The sequence below is a fragment of the Vicugna pacos genome, chromosome 30 (assembly GCF_048564905.1).
Source record: "Vicugna pacos chromosome 30, VicPac4, whole genome shotgun sequence".
In the NCBI taxonomy this organism is placed as follows: domain Eukaryota; kingdom Metazoa; phylum Chordata; class Mammalia; order Artiodactyla; family Camelidae; genus Vicugna; species Vicugna pacos.
Window position 1 is genome coordinate 13,056,755 of NC_133016.1, and position 17,397 is coordinate 13,074,151.

At 46.9% G+C, this 17,397-nt stretch overlaps 1 protein-coding gene across 4 annotated transcripts in view; it reads right to left on the reverse strand.

Annotated features, from left to right (window-relative positions):
- NEDD4L (NEDD4 like E3 ubiquitin protein ligase) overlaps positions 1–17,397 on the reverse strand; it is a 298,551-nt gene that overhangs the window by 178,612 nt on the left and 102,542 nt on the right. The window lies entirely within an intron of this gene.

Sequence of the window (17,397 nt, forward strand, 5' to 3'; positions counted from 1 at the left end):
TCCCCAGTACCTCCACTGAAAAAAAAAAAAAAAAAGACTTAAAGCAAGGATTGACAACCTTGGCAATACTGATGCTGGCTGGACACTGTGGTGGAGGGCTGTCCCGTGCACTGCAGAAGGCTGAGCAGTGGCCTGTCCCCATTAAAGGACAGTCAAAATGCCAAATGTGCCCTGGGAGGGAGGAGGCAAAAATCAAGCGTGGTTGAGAAGCACTGCCTTGGAGCAATTCACGAGATACATAAATAAATAGAATATGATTTCAATAGCGATGTAAGATTTCAACATGGATTAAACGGCTTCTTAAAAAATCTTTTATTAGGCCATATGAACCAGCATTTGTCACAGAAAATATAAATCACTGTGGATGACTGAAGAAGCAAAATTCTGTTTTGCCCCCCACCCCATTCGTTATGAGTTAGTACTTCTAGAAACAATAAAAAATGTATAGATGTAATTCCCTAGAAGCAAGGATTAGGAACAAGGGTTAGAAATCATCCTTCATCCTCTCCATCCCAAGATGCTAAAGTAAACATCAGATTCTACAACCAGCAGCCAAGCCAACCAAGCACAAGGCAGAAGCCGGTCTGGGAGAGAGGCCAACGTGGACAACTCGTGACCGCTACGAGACACCCAACCACCTGCATTCCGCCTCACAGGACCACGGGGCATGCTGCCCAAGGGCCATTTTGCCACCAGCGATTAAAACAGACCCCGTACCCTAGGAGAAAATTAGGGAGAGAGGCAAGATCCAATGAGCAGGGGCCTTCCTTATAAATGCTTTAGGCAAAAGTGTGGAGCCTTTTCATACGTCACTCTGCTTAATTTGGGGGCGGGGTGAAGAGGAATATTTTATAAGCAACAGTGAAAACAGGATGAGTAAGTTCTTAGGGAAACCTGAGAGACTGCAGGCTGGTGGCACTAGATTTCAAGAACTGCTTTTAAGGGTTGTTTCTTCTAGCAAAAAAGGTCATTTCTTCCCTTCTTTGAGGTGTCAGTGTGAACATGTAGGCGTTACCTCCACAACCTACTTAGATCAGAAGAAAGCGGCTAACTCCGCCCACCCTGTTAGCTGCAGGGCCATCCAAACGCCTCTCTCCTTCACGGAAAGATGCCAACGGGTGTTTTAGCAGGAAGAAGCTGAGGGGCGCAGACGGTTGCCAAGGTGGCTTTAGAAAGAACCAGATGGTCGACACCTGCGGCTGGGAGATGACGGTCGCCCAACATCACCACCACCTGGACAGAACGCCCAGAAGCAGGCTCGGCGGAAAGGCTCGCTAGGTCGGCTCTGGATCTCAGGAGCCTGAAAGCCACCTGTGAGTCCCCCTCACCACCCAGGGAGCTCTGCAGCTGCTCCTTCTGCTGAGTATCTTTGGTTCCACCTCATCTGGCTCCTGCCAAACTCCCCACCACCACCACCCCCGGAGGGAAAGAGCACACAGAAGGAGAGAACTGGCTGTGTCCAGCTCCTACAGGTAGGCAGGTGGCTGGCAGAGAATAAATCACGCAGGAGGACCTCGGCATTCAGCCTGGGTGGTACTAACCCAGCGAAATGCTAATCGTGGCAGAGACTCATTCACATTAAAGATCATTAACCAGGCGCCTGGGCCTCTTGGCAGGGATGAGCGTTCACAAGCTGGAGAAATGCATTTAGATAAAGTAGCAGCGTCCTGTTGCTACACACACGGTTGGGGTCGTTCCAGGAGAAGGGTACCGCAATGGCATGGAGGGGGCAGAGCCAAACGGCTGCGTCTTGGGAGAGAGGGGGGCATTTCTGCCTTTCTTTCACCGCTGTTCTCCACCCACAGCTGCGGTTAATTCTCTAGGGTTTATTTTCTGTTCTTCCTTCCTGCTTATGAGATGTAACTGTCACCTTACAGGCAGGGGAGTGTACCGATAAGGAACAGTAAACAGGTGGAGTCTGCGGGGGTCTGTGTCTGCGATCTTCCACTTCTCCGTGGAAACATCTCCTTTTAAGGTGGTGGTTTCGACTCTACACTTGCAGGTTCCACACCGAAAGGATGGCAGTTCCCTCTTCACTAAGCTGCTCTGCTATTTCTCCCTCATCCAAGGACCCACTACCACCTGACTCTCAGGCAGAACAAGGAGTCACCACCAGGCACACAGGGTCAGGAGTTCAGTTTCGCACGTTACAAAGAGCCAGGGGCCTTGAAGATTCCTGACAAGGGTTCCTGCTGACATGCCCCGAGCTGCTCCGCTGCTCCAGCTCCCTCCCTTCGCGGCTCATAAAAACCAGCACAAGCGCCTCGCTCCCCCTTTGTCTAAGGCAGCCAGACAGTCTGTCATCATTTATGGACTCACCCCCCAAAGAGCAAGTTCTGCCCTGATTTTCCACCCCCATATTACAGAATTCAATTTCCCTCCAATTATGTATTTGCCATAAAACATTACTTTTAACTGAGATGTTAGAGGCGGAAGGGGTAGAATCGTAATTCCTGCTAGTGAGATTTGCTGCAAATGGAAAGGCAATAGACTTCTGGAGATTAATTTCTCTATGTATTTTTAATGTCGTTTAACATGAGTACTCTTTAACTTAGAGTCAAAAAAAAATTAAGTGCCGGTTTTCTTTCCTCTTAAAGGGAATGAAAGTTTCTATGTTTGGAGGCTGAGGAACGTGGGGGAAAGACAATGAACAATGATCTAATTATCAGACACCTCATTTACCATTTTTAAAAGTTCATAACTGACTATCTGTCCATATAAGAGCAAAGCCGTGTAATCCCTGTGAACACAAGTGAAAACTAAAGTTAGGAGTCATGTGACTCGCCCTCTAGCACTTCCTGTGAAGGTTACAAAACAAATGAGGAAAGTGCATCCCAAGAGGTCAATCTAAAAGAGACAGGTGCCTGTCCCGCTGCAACCTTGCTAATTTTATTAGCTATGCTTTAAGCTGAACTTAATATACAGTGAAATTTTTTTAAGTTTTTTTTAATAGAAGATCTGTCCTCATTTCACCTGGGGTTTTGCACCAAATTTCCAAACTCTGCATGACAGATCCCTTCACTGTGCCTATTTTCGACACTTCAGGAACACAGTGATGACAAATGCAGTAATTTATTCATAAAGGGGTGGAAGGGGGAAGGAGGCACCAGGGCAGAAGCTATATAATAATTTTTCACTGCACTGAAAAGAAAACAGGTTTCAAGCAAAATGACACAGACTAAACACAAAAATTGTTCACCATCTACATTTTGATTTTTGAAGCATGCAAAAAGTGTTTAATGGACATGAAAGAGAAAGAAAAAGAAGAAAGAATGAAAGGGAAGGAAGGAAAAGAAAGAAAAAAAGAAAGGAAGAAAGAGGGGAAGAAAGGAGAGAGGAAGGAAGGAGAGAGGAAGAGAGGAAGGAAGGAAAGAAAAAGAGAGAAAGGAAGGCTAGAAGGCAGTCAGGCAAACAGAGAAATAAAGACCAAACGATTTCCCAAATCCTGGCACATTCAGATTAAAGCTAATGGATCAATGATAAGAGAACATCTTCTTGATGCTCACAAGGAAAAAGGAATCCTTTGGGGCACTTACCAGATGCCAGGCAGGAAGACCTCGCTTTAGAGGGGGAGAGCGCTGGAGAGAGGCTGTCTAGATGCAGCCGGCTGTCTATCTCCCTAACAGCAGCAGCAGCGCGGAGAAATCCTGGACTCTGCCAGTTCCCCTGCTGACAGGTGATCAACAGCCTTGAAGAGGGAGGCACCGTGTCCGAGGGAGGTGCCGGGGGAGGCAGGGCTCGGCTCGGCAGCAGCTGCCCCCCAGGCAGCACCCCCGCTGAGAGCCGCCCACCCCAGACACCCTGGAGCAGTACCGGCTGGCGCTGTGCTGAAGCCTGTCTGGGCTGGGAGCTGCTGATGATCACTCCTGCCTCACTCAAACCGGGAGCAAATTCAAGTGTGGGGAAGAGGGAAGCGGCTCATCGGAGGCAGCAGGACCAGAGGCTAGGCAGGAACTCTGGGGGCTCAAGCCACACTAGAAACAACTCAAGCTGCGCCCTACAACACTGCCCCTGCAGCACAACATCCTGACAGGAAGACGGGTGCGTACCTGGCCCCGTCCAGGTGACCCTGGAACCCTTGGAACCCCAAGGCACACAGAATGTCCCCTTTTCAAAATGGATGGCATTTCCCCCCTGACATGTTCATATCAGTGTTAAGAGGAAGGGCAGTCGAGGAAATGGAGGAACCCCTCCGGACTCTACTGTTTAAATAACTGCTCAACTGTCACTATATATGGAATGAGCCTATATTTTCATCAGACAAAACTAACTTTGGAGTCCAGCTCCACCACCGCGCCAGCTGGGGGACATCAGGCAAGTTCCTGACATTACCCACCTCCGGCTTCCTCCTCCGTAGAAATGCAGCCTTGAAACCTCTTCCTGGAAGGTTGTGAGGAATCGGTCAGACCCCGGACAGAGACACTCACCCCTCAGTAGCAGAGGCTCTGAAAGTACTGTTCTAAATCCACCACAGCCACCCTCTTCTCCTCCCCTCAGCTGAAAAACTGGTTCAACGCTCGCCCGACAGAAAAAGGTGTTCCTCCTACTCTCTGCCTTAAACCAATGTCTCCAATAAGTCAGGGGGGCCAATTTAAAAATCATTTTTGCATACAACGGTCAAAGCCAGGTCACATGGCCCCCTCAGCCCAAATTCTGCCAGGGACACCACGTTGCAGGAAGTTTCTGCCCAAAATTCCCTGTAACTTCCCACTACAAGGCCAAGAGCATGCCTACTTTCAAGAGCAGCAAAGGGTGTTTAGGAAAAAAACAGGCTCTTAATTGAGCCAGAAGGTTTTTTTTCTTTAATGCCTCCCTTCAAAAAGGCAATTATTTCTTAAAATGGAACTCATAGGTTCTTTATAATACCACTCTTTAATCTGAATGACCATGGCTTGAGTTCCTGTTCAAGGTTCCACGGGAGGGGGAGTCCCAGAGTCCCAAGGGGCCAAGAAGCCACCATTGCCATCTGGTGGTGGCTCCTGCACACTGCAGTTGTGAACCCCACACCGTCCTCAATCTGCTCTCCAAGAGGATCTGAATCCCTGCTTTATTACATTAACTCTATGACAGCTACTTTGGCCGCCAGGACCACCTTTGCTCTCCGCAACCCAAATCTTGCTCCCAACCGCCCTCCTTTCCCACGGACTTTTGGTCAGGCCACTCACACCAGAGGGAGGCTAGGTTCTTTTCTTCGTTTCTATCTTGTTTCCGCATCCAGCATCTGGTGATTCGGTTACAGAGTATCAAATTTCCCAAGATAGATGGAAGAAAGAGAAGCAAAGATCCAGCGTGTTCTCAAAACGTAACAGCCAAGAGCCAATTCTAATGAAAAAATAGGAGGCGAGCATCTCTACCACCAAATGAAGAGACCAGTTGAAGATCCAGGACGTATCCAAGAGGAGGCAGCCCCGACCAGGGAGCAAGACGTGGGCGGCTTCAGCGAAGTGGTTCTGTGCAGCTGGAGGAAAGAATGTGCTGGAAATCAGGTCACAAACAAAGAACCACCGATCAAAAAGTGATCTTAACCGCTTCACTCCTCCAAAGCCTTCATCAATCTTGGGCAAACATATCTAAGCCCAGGAGGCTCTCAAAAGCAGAAAACCACCTTAGGGAACACTGGCCAAAGGGAGGGCCAGGGAGGAAGAAGAAACTGGAAAATTCCCATTTAAGTGCTATCATTGGGATACGCCCTAAAATGCTACTAGCAATTTCTAAGCAAGTACTGAGGGGGAAGACAATACACGTGGGTTTTATAGGCGGCTGTAAAAAAGGCCTGGGTGACCACCTGTGCCACAGCTGGCACACCTTTCTCCACGCAGCAGCAGCAGCAGCTGCTGGCAGCGTGAGAGAAGCAAATGCTCCTTGGAGTCATAGAACAGATGAACTTTCAGGGCTTTTTACTACATAAGAAGTCCTGCCTTCTTCCACCCATAGGACCCCAATTATTTGCAACAGCTGTACAATTATGTAGATGACTGATACTTAGCTCAATTTCACACTAGACTCATTCAAGACGTAAATTTTATTTTTTAAAGTGGTCAGTTTAAGTGTATTCCGTCTTTCAATCAGAGGTACACTCTCACCTGTGAAATAGCTCCTATAGAAAATAGCTTGTATCAAAAAATACAGGCCACACAGGACCTCTCCCACCCCCACGCACGCACTGCCTTGTTCTCTCCTCAAGCACTTGAAAAAACTCTGCAAACAACGCCATGCACACCCCCACGGCCACACAGGCGGCTGCATTGTGCTGGAACATGAAAATATCCAACTTGGATACCGATTCTTTGAAACCATCAGAAATCAGGCAAGCAGGCAGAAAGACACTCTATACATTAAAGGATTTTCACCTAAATCCTCCCCAGCCCCCACCCCACCCCCAGTCTGGAAATCTCTGGCTCATGTTCTAGGGCCAGGCTGAGCTCAAATTATTAACTGATGATAAATTCTTGGAGGTCCAAGTCCCTGTGTTTGTTGTCCAGCTCCCAGGAGCACCCTTCAGCATGAATAGATGGAGGCTGAACTCCACTGAAAGACAGATACAAGAACCTAGGGGTGCATCCCCACAAAGTAACCCAGCAGAAAGCACCGACGTTGGTGCTGGGATAGACGGAACAAACGAGCCAGGTGGACATTTCAAAGCACATCAAGGCAGCCGAGTAAAAACAGTAGAGTGAGCAGTAAACTGTCAAAGGACTAACATGAATCACTAAACTGGAGAAGCCAGGAGTCGGGAGACCTGAGAACCAACTGACTAATGCCCCTGTGTTCTTTGTTTGATGCATGGCAACTGAACATCTTCACCTTTCTGAAATCAGCAAGCCGCTCGCAGGAAAGTCACAAAGGTGCTTGCCTGCCACTTTCTCCTCTTGGTACTGAGGCAAAGGTGCACCTCACATGCAGTCAGCGGTGCTGAGACTCAGGAATCATCTGTGACTTGAGGGGCCATTCATTTAATCTCTTAACCTCAAAATGCTCACATGGAAGGTGCAGCTTCTCAACCTGCAGTTACATGATCCAGGCTTGCGTACTTAGGAACCCGGGTTTGAAAAGCCGACTCAGCACCAGTCTCATTCAGCAAGTATTCATCAGGCTCCTACCACACGCCAAGTACCGGGCCAACACTGGGGTTTCTGGGATGGAAGGGCTTGTCAGACACTGCCTCTCACGGCCCACCCAGGTCTGGTTCTTCTGAAGTTAAGTGTCACCTGTGCATACCATTGACCACTTTGGTTATACACCAAGTTCTAGCTCAATGGAATTATTTTGTAATAAGCTTATCACACCAGTAAAATTTTCAGCTGCTACAGAGTAAGGCCAATGTCTTCTGTCCTAATTTACCGATGGTCTTGGGGCCAGCCTTCCCACAGCCTCAGCCCAGGGAACTTAGCTGGAAAACCCCAATATAGAAATAGCTTCTGAATTCTGACATCACAGCCACCATCCCCAAGCCCATGGGCTCAGGGCTTCATTTATTGCAACACCATTCTGAACAAGCTTCATTATCCAGCTTCCCATCACCAAAAGCAGGTGTCTAACCCACAGTGAAGTATAATGAACAGTATTACTGCCTGTCCTATAAAAACCCAAACACAACAGAAAAGCAAAAAAAGAAAACAATTCATTGATTCAAATGGCAGTTAAAAATCTCAGCCATTATAATTATCAACAGTCCATTCAGAAATCCATGTCACTTTAGGCTCTTTTTTAACCCACAATTCTTTTTTATTGAAGTACAGTTGATTTACAATGTTGTGTTAGTCTCCTGGTGTATGGCATGTTGATTCAGTTACACATATATATTCTTTTTCATTATAGGTTATGACAAGATATAGAACATAGCTCCCTGTGCTGTACAGTAGGACCCTGTTATCTATTTTATATATAATAGTTAGTATCTGCAAATCCCAAATTCCCTCCTTATTTATCCCTCCCCACGACTCCCCTGGTAACCATAAGTTTGTTTTCTATGTCTGTGAGTCTGTTTCTGTTTTGTAAATAAGTTCGTTTGTATCATTTTTTTTAGATTCTACATATAAGTGATATCATACTGTATTAGTCTTTCTCTTTCTGGTATGTTTAAGCTCTTTTTCATCACTGCTTTAATCCTCTTGAAGGCAGAAGATGGATTTAAACAATGGGGGTAAAAGGTCGGCTGTGAGTTTAAGTCACAGGTTCTCACTCAGATAAAGAGGCGATTTTATTTTCTAAAGTGGAAATAAACATTTCCATTTTTCTGACAGCAACATTGATTCTTTATAGGAAAATTACACACACACTTAGGCAAAGGAAGAAAATAAACACCCAAGAATCTCATTCTCTAACACTATTGACAGATCTCTATTTCAGGTCCTCTATATTTCTATATACATATAGGTGTCTTATAAAAATGATGGAATTAAATGATATAAACCATTCTGTAACTTACCTTTTCACTCAGTGCTATAAAATGTTTCTATGTCACTAAATGTTTATCAGCAACACCATTTTTAGTGGCTTCATGCTATTCCATTTTAGAGACTTACCGTAATTAAGCTAATTTAGGTTGTTTTAACTCTTCCATTCTGAAAAACAATGCTTCACCCTTATAGCTAAACCTCTGGATACACAAGGAGATTTATATAAATACACATCCTTTGAGTAAGTAAGGAAGTAATAACACTCTTCACTGTTCCCTCAGGATGAGTTCCTTTGAAGTACGTTAAGCTAGATCATCAAGCAAGTGCATTTTTCTATCTGTATGTCTGACAGCATTAATATATTTATAGAAGAAAATTTAGAAAAGAAAAAAGAAAAAATAACTGACAATCTTATTACCCCCTTGATATGGTGTTAGGGTTCTGTTGTGCACCCCTTGTAATTGTTTCTCTGTATGTACACATATGTTTTTAAAGCAAATTAAAAAAAAATTTGCCTAAAGGAACACTTAGTTTGGTTTCACTGAAGTTTTTTTTGACTTTTTAAAAGAGAATTCCATATAAAATATTCAGTTCACCTACTTTAAATTTAGTAACAGAGTCATAAAACTTTTATTCAATAAGAAATATGAAATAAAAGACATTAAGTTCTCTTGCATGACCCAATATGGAGACAGGGAGGAAGAAAGCAGGGAAAGGAAAAAGGTGGAAAACAGAGGAAAAGGCAAAAAGAGAGGATGTAAAACTGCCCCCACCACTGCCTTTGGGTGGCAGCCTTCACTGTGAAGCATCACTGCCTTGAAATTCACAGTGATTTTTCCTGTAAAGAAAAAAAGCCAAACCCCCTGGCCAAAAAGGAAACCACCAAGACGTAGTGAAGGCCCCCTCTCAACAACTTAGAACTGTTTCATATACACTTCGTTACTGAACTTGAGAGCCGCCAGCTCCTTCAGCCGGTAACCATCAGCCAGACCAGTCCTGAACTTGGACAGCCCACTGGAGAGCCCAGAACCCAAACCAGTCTCACAGAACAGGTCAAATACACCCAGGGCAGATCAGGACAGACCAATTCATAGTCATTTTAACTCCAGGTTCATTGCTGGGAAGTAGCTTCCTTCCCCGGCTGTATTATTTCAACTGCTCTGGTGTAAAGGTCACTACCTGTGGACCGGTCAGAATGGGGGGAGGAAGAGATACACTCCCGAGAGCTCCAGGGCTGCGGGGTTCGGGCGGGGAGCTAGCCAGAGGTGCTGAACTTTCCAAGACAAAAGATCCCGGTGCTTTTCAAACAGCAGGCTTAGCAGATAGAGCAAAAGGCAGCAAGAATCTAATGTGGGCTTTATATAAGGTCTAAAAATAGGCCCTTGAAGCAGAATAGTTTCTTTCTCGAGAACAATTTTATAGATTCCTGGGAGATGTTAGGTGTTGAGCAAATATCAGACGAGGATAAAGGCTCTTGGAGCTGCCCTGGGAGTGGGAAGCCCTGGTGCGGCTTCCTTTCCTTGTCCCGGCACCCCTGACAAGTGAAAGAAAAGCCTCTGCGGCCCTGCTGCACCACACGCTGGCCGGGAGAGGGTCGGGGCTTGGTCTGCATGCAGGAGAGCAGTGTGGAGGAGAGAGAACGGACTCCCTGCTTCTGTCTTGCACACAGACCCACGGGAAGACTCCTAGGCGATGCAGCCAGCTTCGTTAGACAGACAACGACTAACGCATACCGATCACTTGTGGAAAGAGACAGCCTTCTCTCCAGAACAGGTGTAAGTCTGCATTTACTGAACTTCCATCAGTCAAGGGTCGGTGTCAGAGGCTGGGAGGCTCGTGCAGACACCTGCCCGGGAGCGTGACGTCGTTCAGAAGGTCAAGAGCAGAGACTGCGCCCTCAGCAACACGGCGCTGGAGAGGGCCCGGGGCGGGATGCTGTGCGTCCCGCGGGTCAGCAGGAACACAGACCGGGCCACGGTCAGGAGGCCCCGGCCCTCATCCGCCTCCACCTGCGATTCCAGGCCAACTGGATCAATCTCTGCGGTGAGTCTCGACACCAATGTATTTGTTTTGTTTTTTGCAGGGCGGGGGGGAGGTAATTAGGTTTAATTTAGTTTATTTCTTGATGGAGGTACTGGGGATTGAACCCAGGATCTCGTCCATGCTAAGCATGTGCTCTACCCCTTGAGCTATACATACCCTCCCCTCCCAACGCCAATATATTTTTGGAGCGAGCTTGAGAACCACTTGGCTCCAGGGTTTCAGCTCCAGAGCTCTCTGTGTGTTCTGACTGGCACCTATTTCTCCCCAGCAGGTTGGTGAAGGCCTGTCTAAGGGGAGAAGAGAGCAATGCACGTGGGATGCAGGTCCTGGTGCTGACGGGACCACACACCCTCTGCGAACGTAACCCACGGAAAATAGTAAGTAAAATGTTTATATGAAATGAAGCTCACTGAGCTTAAGTCCCAATCATGGGGTTTTCACATTTCTACTTTACTCCTCTTCTGGTTTCCAATGACAACTGAAAAAAAGGTGACTCACTGTCTGGTTCTACAAGGATGAAGTCACCAGGCACTGCAGTCCCCGACCTCTAACACAGCCTAAAAGGAGTTCAGGACGGAGATCAGGAGGGGGACTCTCTCCGCTCTGAGAACACCGGCAGAACAGGCCTTCAGACGGTCAGCTATTTTCAGCAGAGAATTTTATGAACCCACTTTCTTCCATCTTCTCATACCTAGAAAAGCACTCAAATCATTAACGGAGACGTCTGCTCCCTGGGGCTAGCGGCAGCCATCTACGGAGATGTGTGCTTGCCTGCCGGTACTCCCTTCACCAAAATCACCTATCCACTGACTTCCCCTCCCACCCTCACCTCTTCGGAACAGGTCCTCAGAGCTCTCTGGGAGGACATCTCCAGGGCTGCAGTTCTCAGTAAGACCTCCAATAAAACTGAAACTCAGAGCTCTCGTGTTGTGCGTTTTTCTCCCCAGTCAACAACAAGAAGCCTAAGAAAAGCCTTTCCCCCTTCCTCCCCAGCCCTCAGCCGGTGTATCTACCTGCTGATTTTCCATCCAAAAGCTGCACTTCTCTCCCACTTCTCTCCTCTCTCTTTCCTGTCCCCCCATCCTCCCCTCCCCAACCCCCAATCTGCTTGAGTAACTTTTCCAGGAATGACTGAAGACAGACAATGCCCAGAAAAGGACAAACGTGAAGTTGTCCCAAAGTTCCTCCAGGTTCCCCAGCCCATCTGGACCACCTCACGTGAAGCTGACAGCGGCTGATGAGCGAAGACCGCCGGCCACAGAGGCAGGGAAGCGGGTTCTTTATAGAGCCTCACAGCACTAGGCATTGTGCCCAGTCCTTCCTACCAGGGACAGTCCTGTCCACTGTCTGCTGCTTAAAGTCTTTCCAAGCACCTATGACTTATCTCAGAGATGACTCTCTTGCATAAAGACAACTTGACGGCGTGAAAGAGTTCTCTGTCTGGAAGCAGAGAACCAGGATCTGAGCCCTTTGCAATGTCAAGACCATCAGTGCCCTTCATCTTTTTCTACTGGTGTAGACCACTGGTTCCCAACTCCACCTATCCCCTGGACGGGGGCTGTAAACACCAATGTCCAGGCCTCACCCCAGACCAGCGGAATCAGGCTGCCTGGGGGCTGGGCCAGGGTGCCTCAGGTGCTTCACAGGCTGTGAGGATGAGAGCAGAGTCTGTGCAAACTGGGGTCCAACCCAGCTCTGCCATTTCCGTGCTATGACTTTGGGCAAGTTGCTTAGCTTCTCCGATCCTCGTTTTTCCCTCATCTGGAACCCACAAAGGATAGTTTCTACCTCCTACGATCATGCTGACCATGATTTAATTATAATGCATAAAACCACAATGGCTGAAAATACAGCAGGTGTCAGACTCAGTCTGTAAATGACAATACCAAGGGACAGAGAGGCCCACTGGGGACATGAAGAGGAAATGGAGACGGAGGGCGGTGACTCAATGGGCTGGATTTTTTTTTTAAACATAAAAGAGTGATTTACTCCAGGATAGGTCACTTTAAAGAACATTCCATTCCCCCTGCTCACAGGTGGGGGGTGACCCAATAAAAGGCAAGTCCTAAACTTCCCCAGAGCTGCTGGCCCTCGCTCTGCTCTGAGTGTGAGCCCAGGGCGGCCATCAAATAGAGAAAACCTGCTGAGAACAGAACCAGCAAAACAAACAAAGGCAGCAGAGGGCAGGAGCGGGGAGCAGAGCTGATGCCGATGTGGGAACACAGGGTTCGGCTGGTTTTTTAATGGACGTTTCCGTTATTTCTGATCTTTTCTGATTCCATCAAGGAGGGACTGGACATTCTTGTACCCCCTTCACGTCACACACGTGCAGGTGTATCTTTTGGACCAAGCGACGGAGTTGGGAGTGCTGGCCTTACGTGTCTAGGCCGTTGTCATTTTGATAAACATTTCCAAATTGCTGGAGGTTGTACCCACTTCAACGCCTGCAAACCGCAGTTCAAAGGGGAGCTGTTTGCTCACACAGTGCTATTAACATTTTTAATTTTTGACAAATACGCTCGCTGAAAAAAGTATTTCATTTTACTATAAGTGAGGCCATCTCAATTCAACTGCCACGGCTATTCCCTTCGCTGTGACCTGTCCATTTGTGCTCCCTGATGATCCTTTATCAATTAGGCCACTGGTCTTTTTAGTGATTTGCAGGTCACCACTATATATTAAGTAAAGTAGCTCTTTCTGTGTCACAGAAACGGGCGATATTTTCCCCAGTTAGTCTTTTTCAGAACTTGATGGTGTACTTTTTGGCCACACATGCTCTTTGGATATACTCATTCTGGTCATTGACCGATTCTCTAATTTTTTGTTGTCGCTGAGATGAAACCATTTTTTTCCTTTCCGAAAAAAAATCGTAAGGTTTGTGGACGTTGTTAGTTTTAACGTGTGTGTTGCAGAAAAGGTACCATTCCTTTTGAAATGTGGTCCCAGCAACTCTTGTTAACTCCAAGCTCTGCAGCAGAAACTTCCAGGGAAGTGGGCCTTACTGAGGCCACAGATTCGAGTAACCTGACCTCAGGCCTCCCTGTCAGCCCTGAGGCACCAGTGTGAACCCGCGCTCCCTGCTGAACTGCACACTCACGTTGCCCTCCAATACAGGTGCCCTGGGACCAAGGACCACCACCAATTAGCATCCCTCATGGTCTCCTGTTGCAAGAGACAGGTGAGTGGGGCTTAGAGAAAGAACATCTTTTATCCAGAAGACAAAACTCTGAAAACCACTTCTGGGAGACACATGCTAGAGGAGCTTTAGAACCTGACTCAGCACCTCTAGAAAAGTTCTGTGAGCCACCGTCCCACGTGCCCAGCAAGACCTCTGAGGGGATGCTGGCAGCAGCCCCAGCAAGGCCTCAGCCCAGGCGCCCGCTGCGGGGAAAGCAGGAAGGAGGGAGCCCTGTGAGAGGGTGAACCACCGCCCGACCTCAGACCCGTCCTCCCTCAAGAGATGACTCCGCAACACGGCAGGTCCTCCAAGAATGGTGACGCCAAAGCCAGGTACACCTACCTTCCTGCTAAAAGTCCCTGCCACCAACATATGGAAGCCTTATGGCCTCAAAACACAAGCCTCCTTCCCTTAAGTCGTTGTTTTCCTAATTCATGTTTTCTTGCTACAAATGAACATAGAACTCCTTTGACGTCAGAAGTTGAAATGAATAAAATAGCCTGTAAAAAGGGAAGAGAGCAGAATTAAAAAAAAAAAAGTTCTTATGTTAAGAAAGGTTTTTGCAAACCTAGAGTGAGGCAAAGTTCAACTCGGGTCATTCAAACTGGAAAACTGGAAGCAGCAAGCTTAAATGATACCCACAAGGCCAAGAAACGTCGGCTATAGCTAGCAGGCCCAGGAGTGCAGCAGAGGGCTTTAAAGGGACTACTCCATCAGCTAAATCACATGCCACAGAAAGAGCTCTCAGCAAGGAGCGGGCACAGCGGGGCGAGGCTGTGGCTCTGGGTGCAGGTGAAGGTGTTCATCCTACCAAGAGAGCTCACTAGAGGGTGACACCGCCATGGACTCCCAGCTACGGACTCTTCTAAGTCCCAACAGAAGCGCACCTGTCTGGCCAATGATCACACCAAGGATGGAGCGCCGCATGGGGGACCTCCAGCTGGAGCTTTATCTGTAACCAGTGGCAACCAGGTTACCGAGAGTGAGCATCCTCCAGCCAGGTCTGCCATGGCAGGGGTCCAGGGGTGAGGGTGGGGAGGTGGGGTGCATCTTTCAAGGTAGCTTCCTCTGCAATTGGCCAGACTTGATGATGAAGGTGGAGAGGTGCAGAATTTAAGCTCTGAGCAGGCAAGGACCCTAAGTTCCCACCCTGCCCAGTGCCTTCCACAGCACATGGGATATTGTAGGGGCTCAAAACATCAAGGTACAAACCCAAGTGTCCAGCTGCAGCAATAGTTAAGCGCCACTGCTGTCACTTCTGGCCAAACTAGGAGGTCATTTCCAAGCCAAGTCTGGGTTGGTGACCTGCCCTTCAACAGAGTGGCTCTGCAGCATTCTCAAACCTTACTTGGCCATGGAAGAGGCTAACACACAGATGCACAGGATGGCCTGGAAACACGTCCGCAGTGTACTGGAGAGTTCAGAACAAGTTAACAGGATCATACAGTGTGGTTCTCATGCCTTCCCCGCCATCACACATGCAAAGACCTGAGGCGCTAAGCTCAAAGGGTCTATCTCAGTAAGCCTGGGGCGGAAGGCAAAGAAGGGCTTTTATTTTTTGTCTCCTATAGTCTACTGAGACTTCCACAATAAACATGCACCATTTTCTCCATCGCTTAAATATGTAACTTAGAAAGTAAACAACAAAACTCCCAGCCTCTACCTTTCTCATTGTCATACTGGCAAACCACTTACCCCAATGTGCTACCCATCAGCACTGCTGGGTTTCTTTTTCGTTAAAAAAAAAAAAAAAAAAGGAACAGAATCCATCCATCTCTCTTCCAATGGTCTTACACTGTTTTCGTTAATATGTATGTTCTTATTATTTTAACCCAATTTTAGGCCCTGCTGACAGTATTTACAAGCTCATCAGACACAGCAACATTGACTTGGCCATCCTCACTGTTCTGAGGGACATTCTAGTACATTCTGCAAATAAAGCCCCAGATTCACCACAAATGCCTGAGAGGGTAAAATGAAGAGGAAGGCAAAGGGCAGGGAGGGGAAGGCTTGAGGGGAAGCTGAGTGAGGCTGGGACACAAGGTGACAAAAACATCTCTTGCACTGACAGTCATCGCCCTCTGGATGGTTGAAAAGAAACTATTTTAATACCATCACAAACCAACACACACTTTTCTCCCTAGCGCCTCCCCGATCCTCCTGTCCCATTGAAAGCATTCATGGCTTTCCTCTTGCTTGCGTGTTTTGACAGTATTTGTAGACACTAAGGAATGGCAGAGGAGAAAAGACATTATGGCAAAGTGAGGAGATAAGGGACCCGGGTGGTTTTCCTCTGGGGGTGTCTGAGCCATTCCCTGCTCTATCCTTTGCTGTAACCTCCCCAGTCAGGCAGGCTGCCCACAAAGACTCATGACCCTGCCCCCAGGAGAGTTTGATCTAAAAAACCCCAAGCATACCTGAGAGAAAATGAGCCAATCTTGCATTTAAAAAAAATTTTTTTTTAATTGCTGCTGCTACTGTTTTCTGAGGGTCACTGTTCTCCATCTGAAAGGCATGGCTGCCCCTATGCCTCATTAAAAATTTACCTACAGGGAAGAGATGACAAGAGAAGAATTTTAAAACCTCTCGAGCCCTCTCTTGAGCCTGTTTTTCATATCATGGATTGCTTTTATTAACTTCCCTGTGGCGCTAAAAACTCCACCACCTCAGGCAGAACCATATGCACAAGATATTTTTCAGTTTCCAAAACCAAATACAAATATTTGAGATCATCCATGCCTGTTTCCCACATTAGTGTGGATACAGGCAATTCTTTATAATAATATTTTTCTATACTAAGAATGTCAGTCTGGAAATTCCTTTCATAAAAGAAAACGGAATGAGTTTTGAAGTTCTGATCCATAAAAATGTGAAACTCGGAGTGCATGAAATTCATTTCGTCTTTGGGTCCACACTGGACCCTCATTAGAAGAATTTCATTTCTTCCCAATATTAGTTAAGTGTTCCCTTTATAGTCTGTGGCATTTTATTTTGAGGATTCTACAAGTTTAGGAAATTATCTGGCAGGGAAAGGGATGGAGAAAAGGGGGAAATAAAGTTCAATGCTATGTTCTGTCTAAAATCAGCTATGTGAAAAGTATGGACTGTTTAAAGTAAAATCATTCGTTCCTCTGTATATGTGTCACTATCTGAGAATGATTTAAATACTTGCCAAAACAAGATGTGAATTAATTTTAAAATTTAAAAATTAATTTAAAAAAGAACTCCAAAGGGTTATTAGATTTGAGTATCATTTTAATAGTCCAGAACAAGAACGCACCTGATGATCCGGCCACCAGAGGGAGCTGTAAGTCGCCCATCACCTCAGTGGGCACTTAAACAGAAAGAGCCATTCACAAGCCTTCATGGTTAGGGATGCTTCACCGTTCCTCTCCTCCAGTGAGCGTCACATGGACAGAAGGATTAAGAGGGAGGCACTTCTTAAAGCACAGAGGAGCTGGCAGTAATGCGGTATGTGCTAGCAGAAGTTTTTTATATTACTAAAATGTATAAACTGAGTACTATAAAGAATGAGGTCCTAACGACACATTCAGAACAATAAAATAAGAAATTATGAAATGAGAGGGTAAGGCAAATGGGGGCATGTACAAATCACTGGGTGAGTACAAAAGCAGGGAAAATTAACTGAGCCTAGTGGCGGCGGTGGGGGTTGGGAGGTTGGAGTGGGGGCGCTGAGAACGAAGGGGAGTGAGGAATGCGCATGCGCCACAGTTTGCCGCGCACATAAAAGCGGTGGGCGGGGCGGTAGTTGTCAGG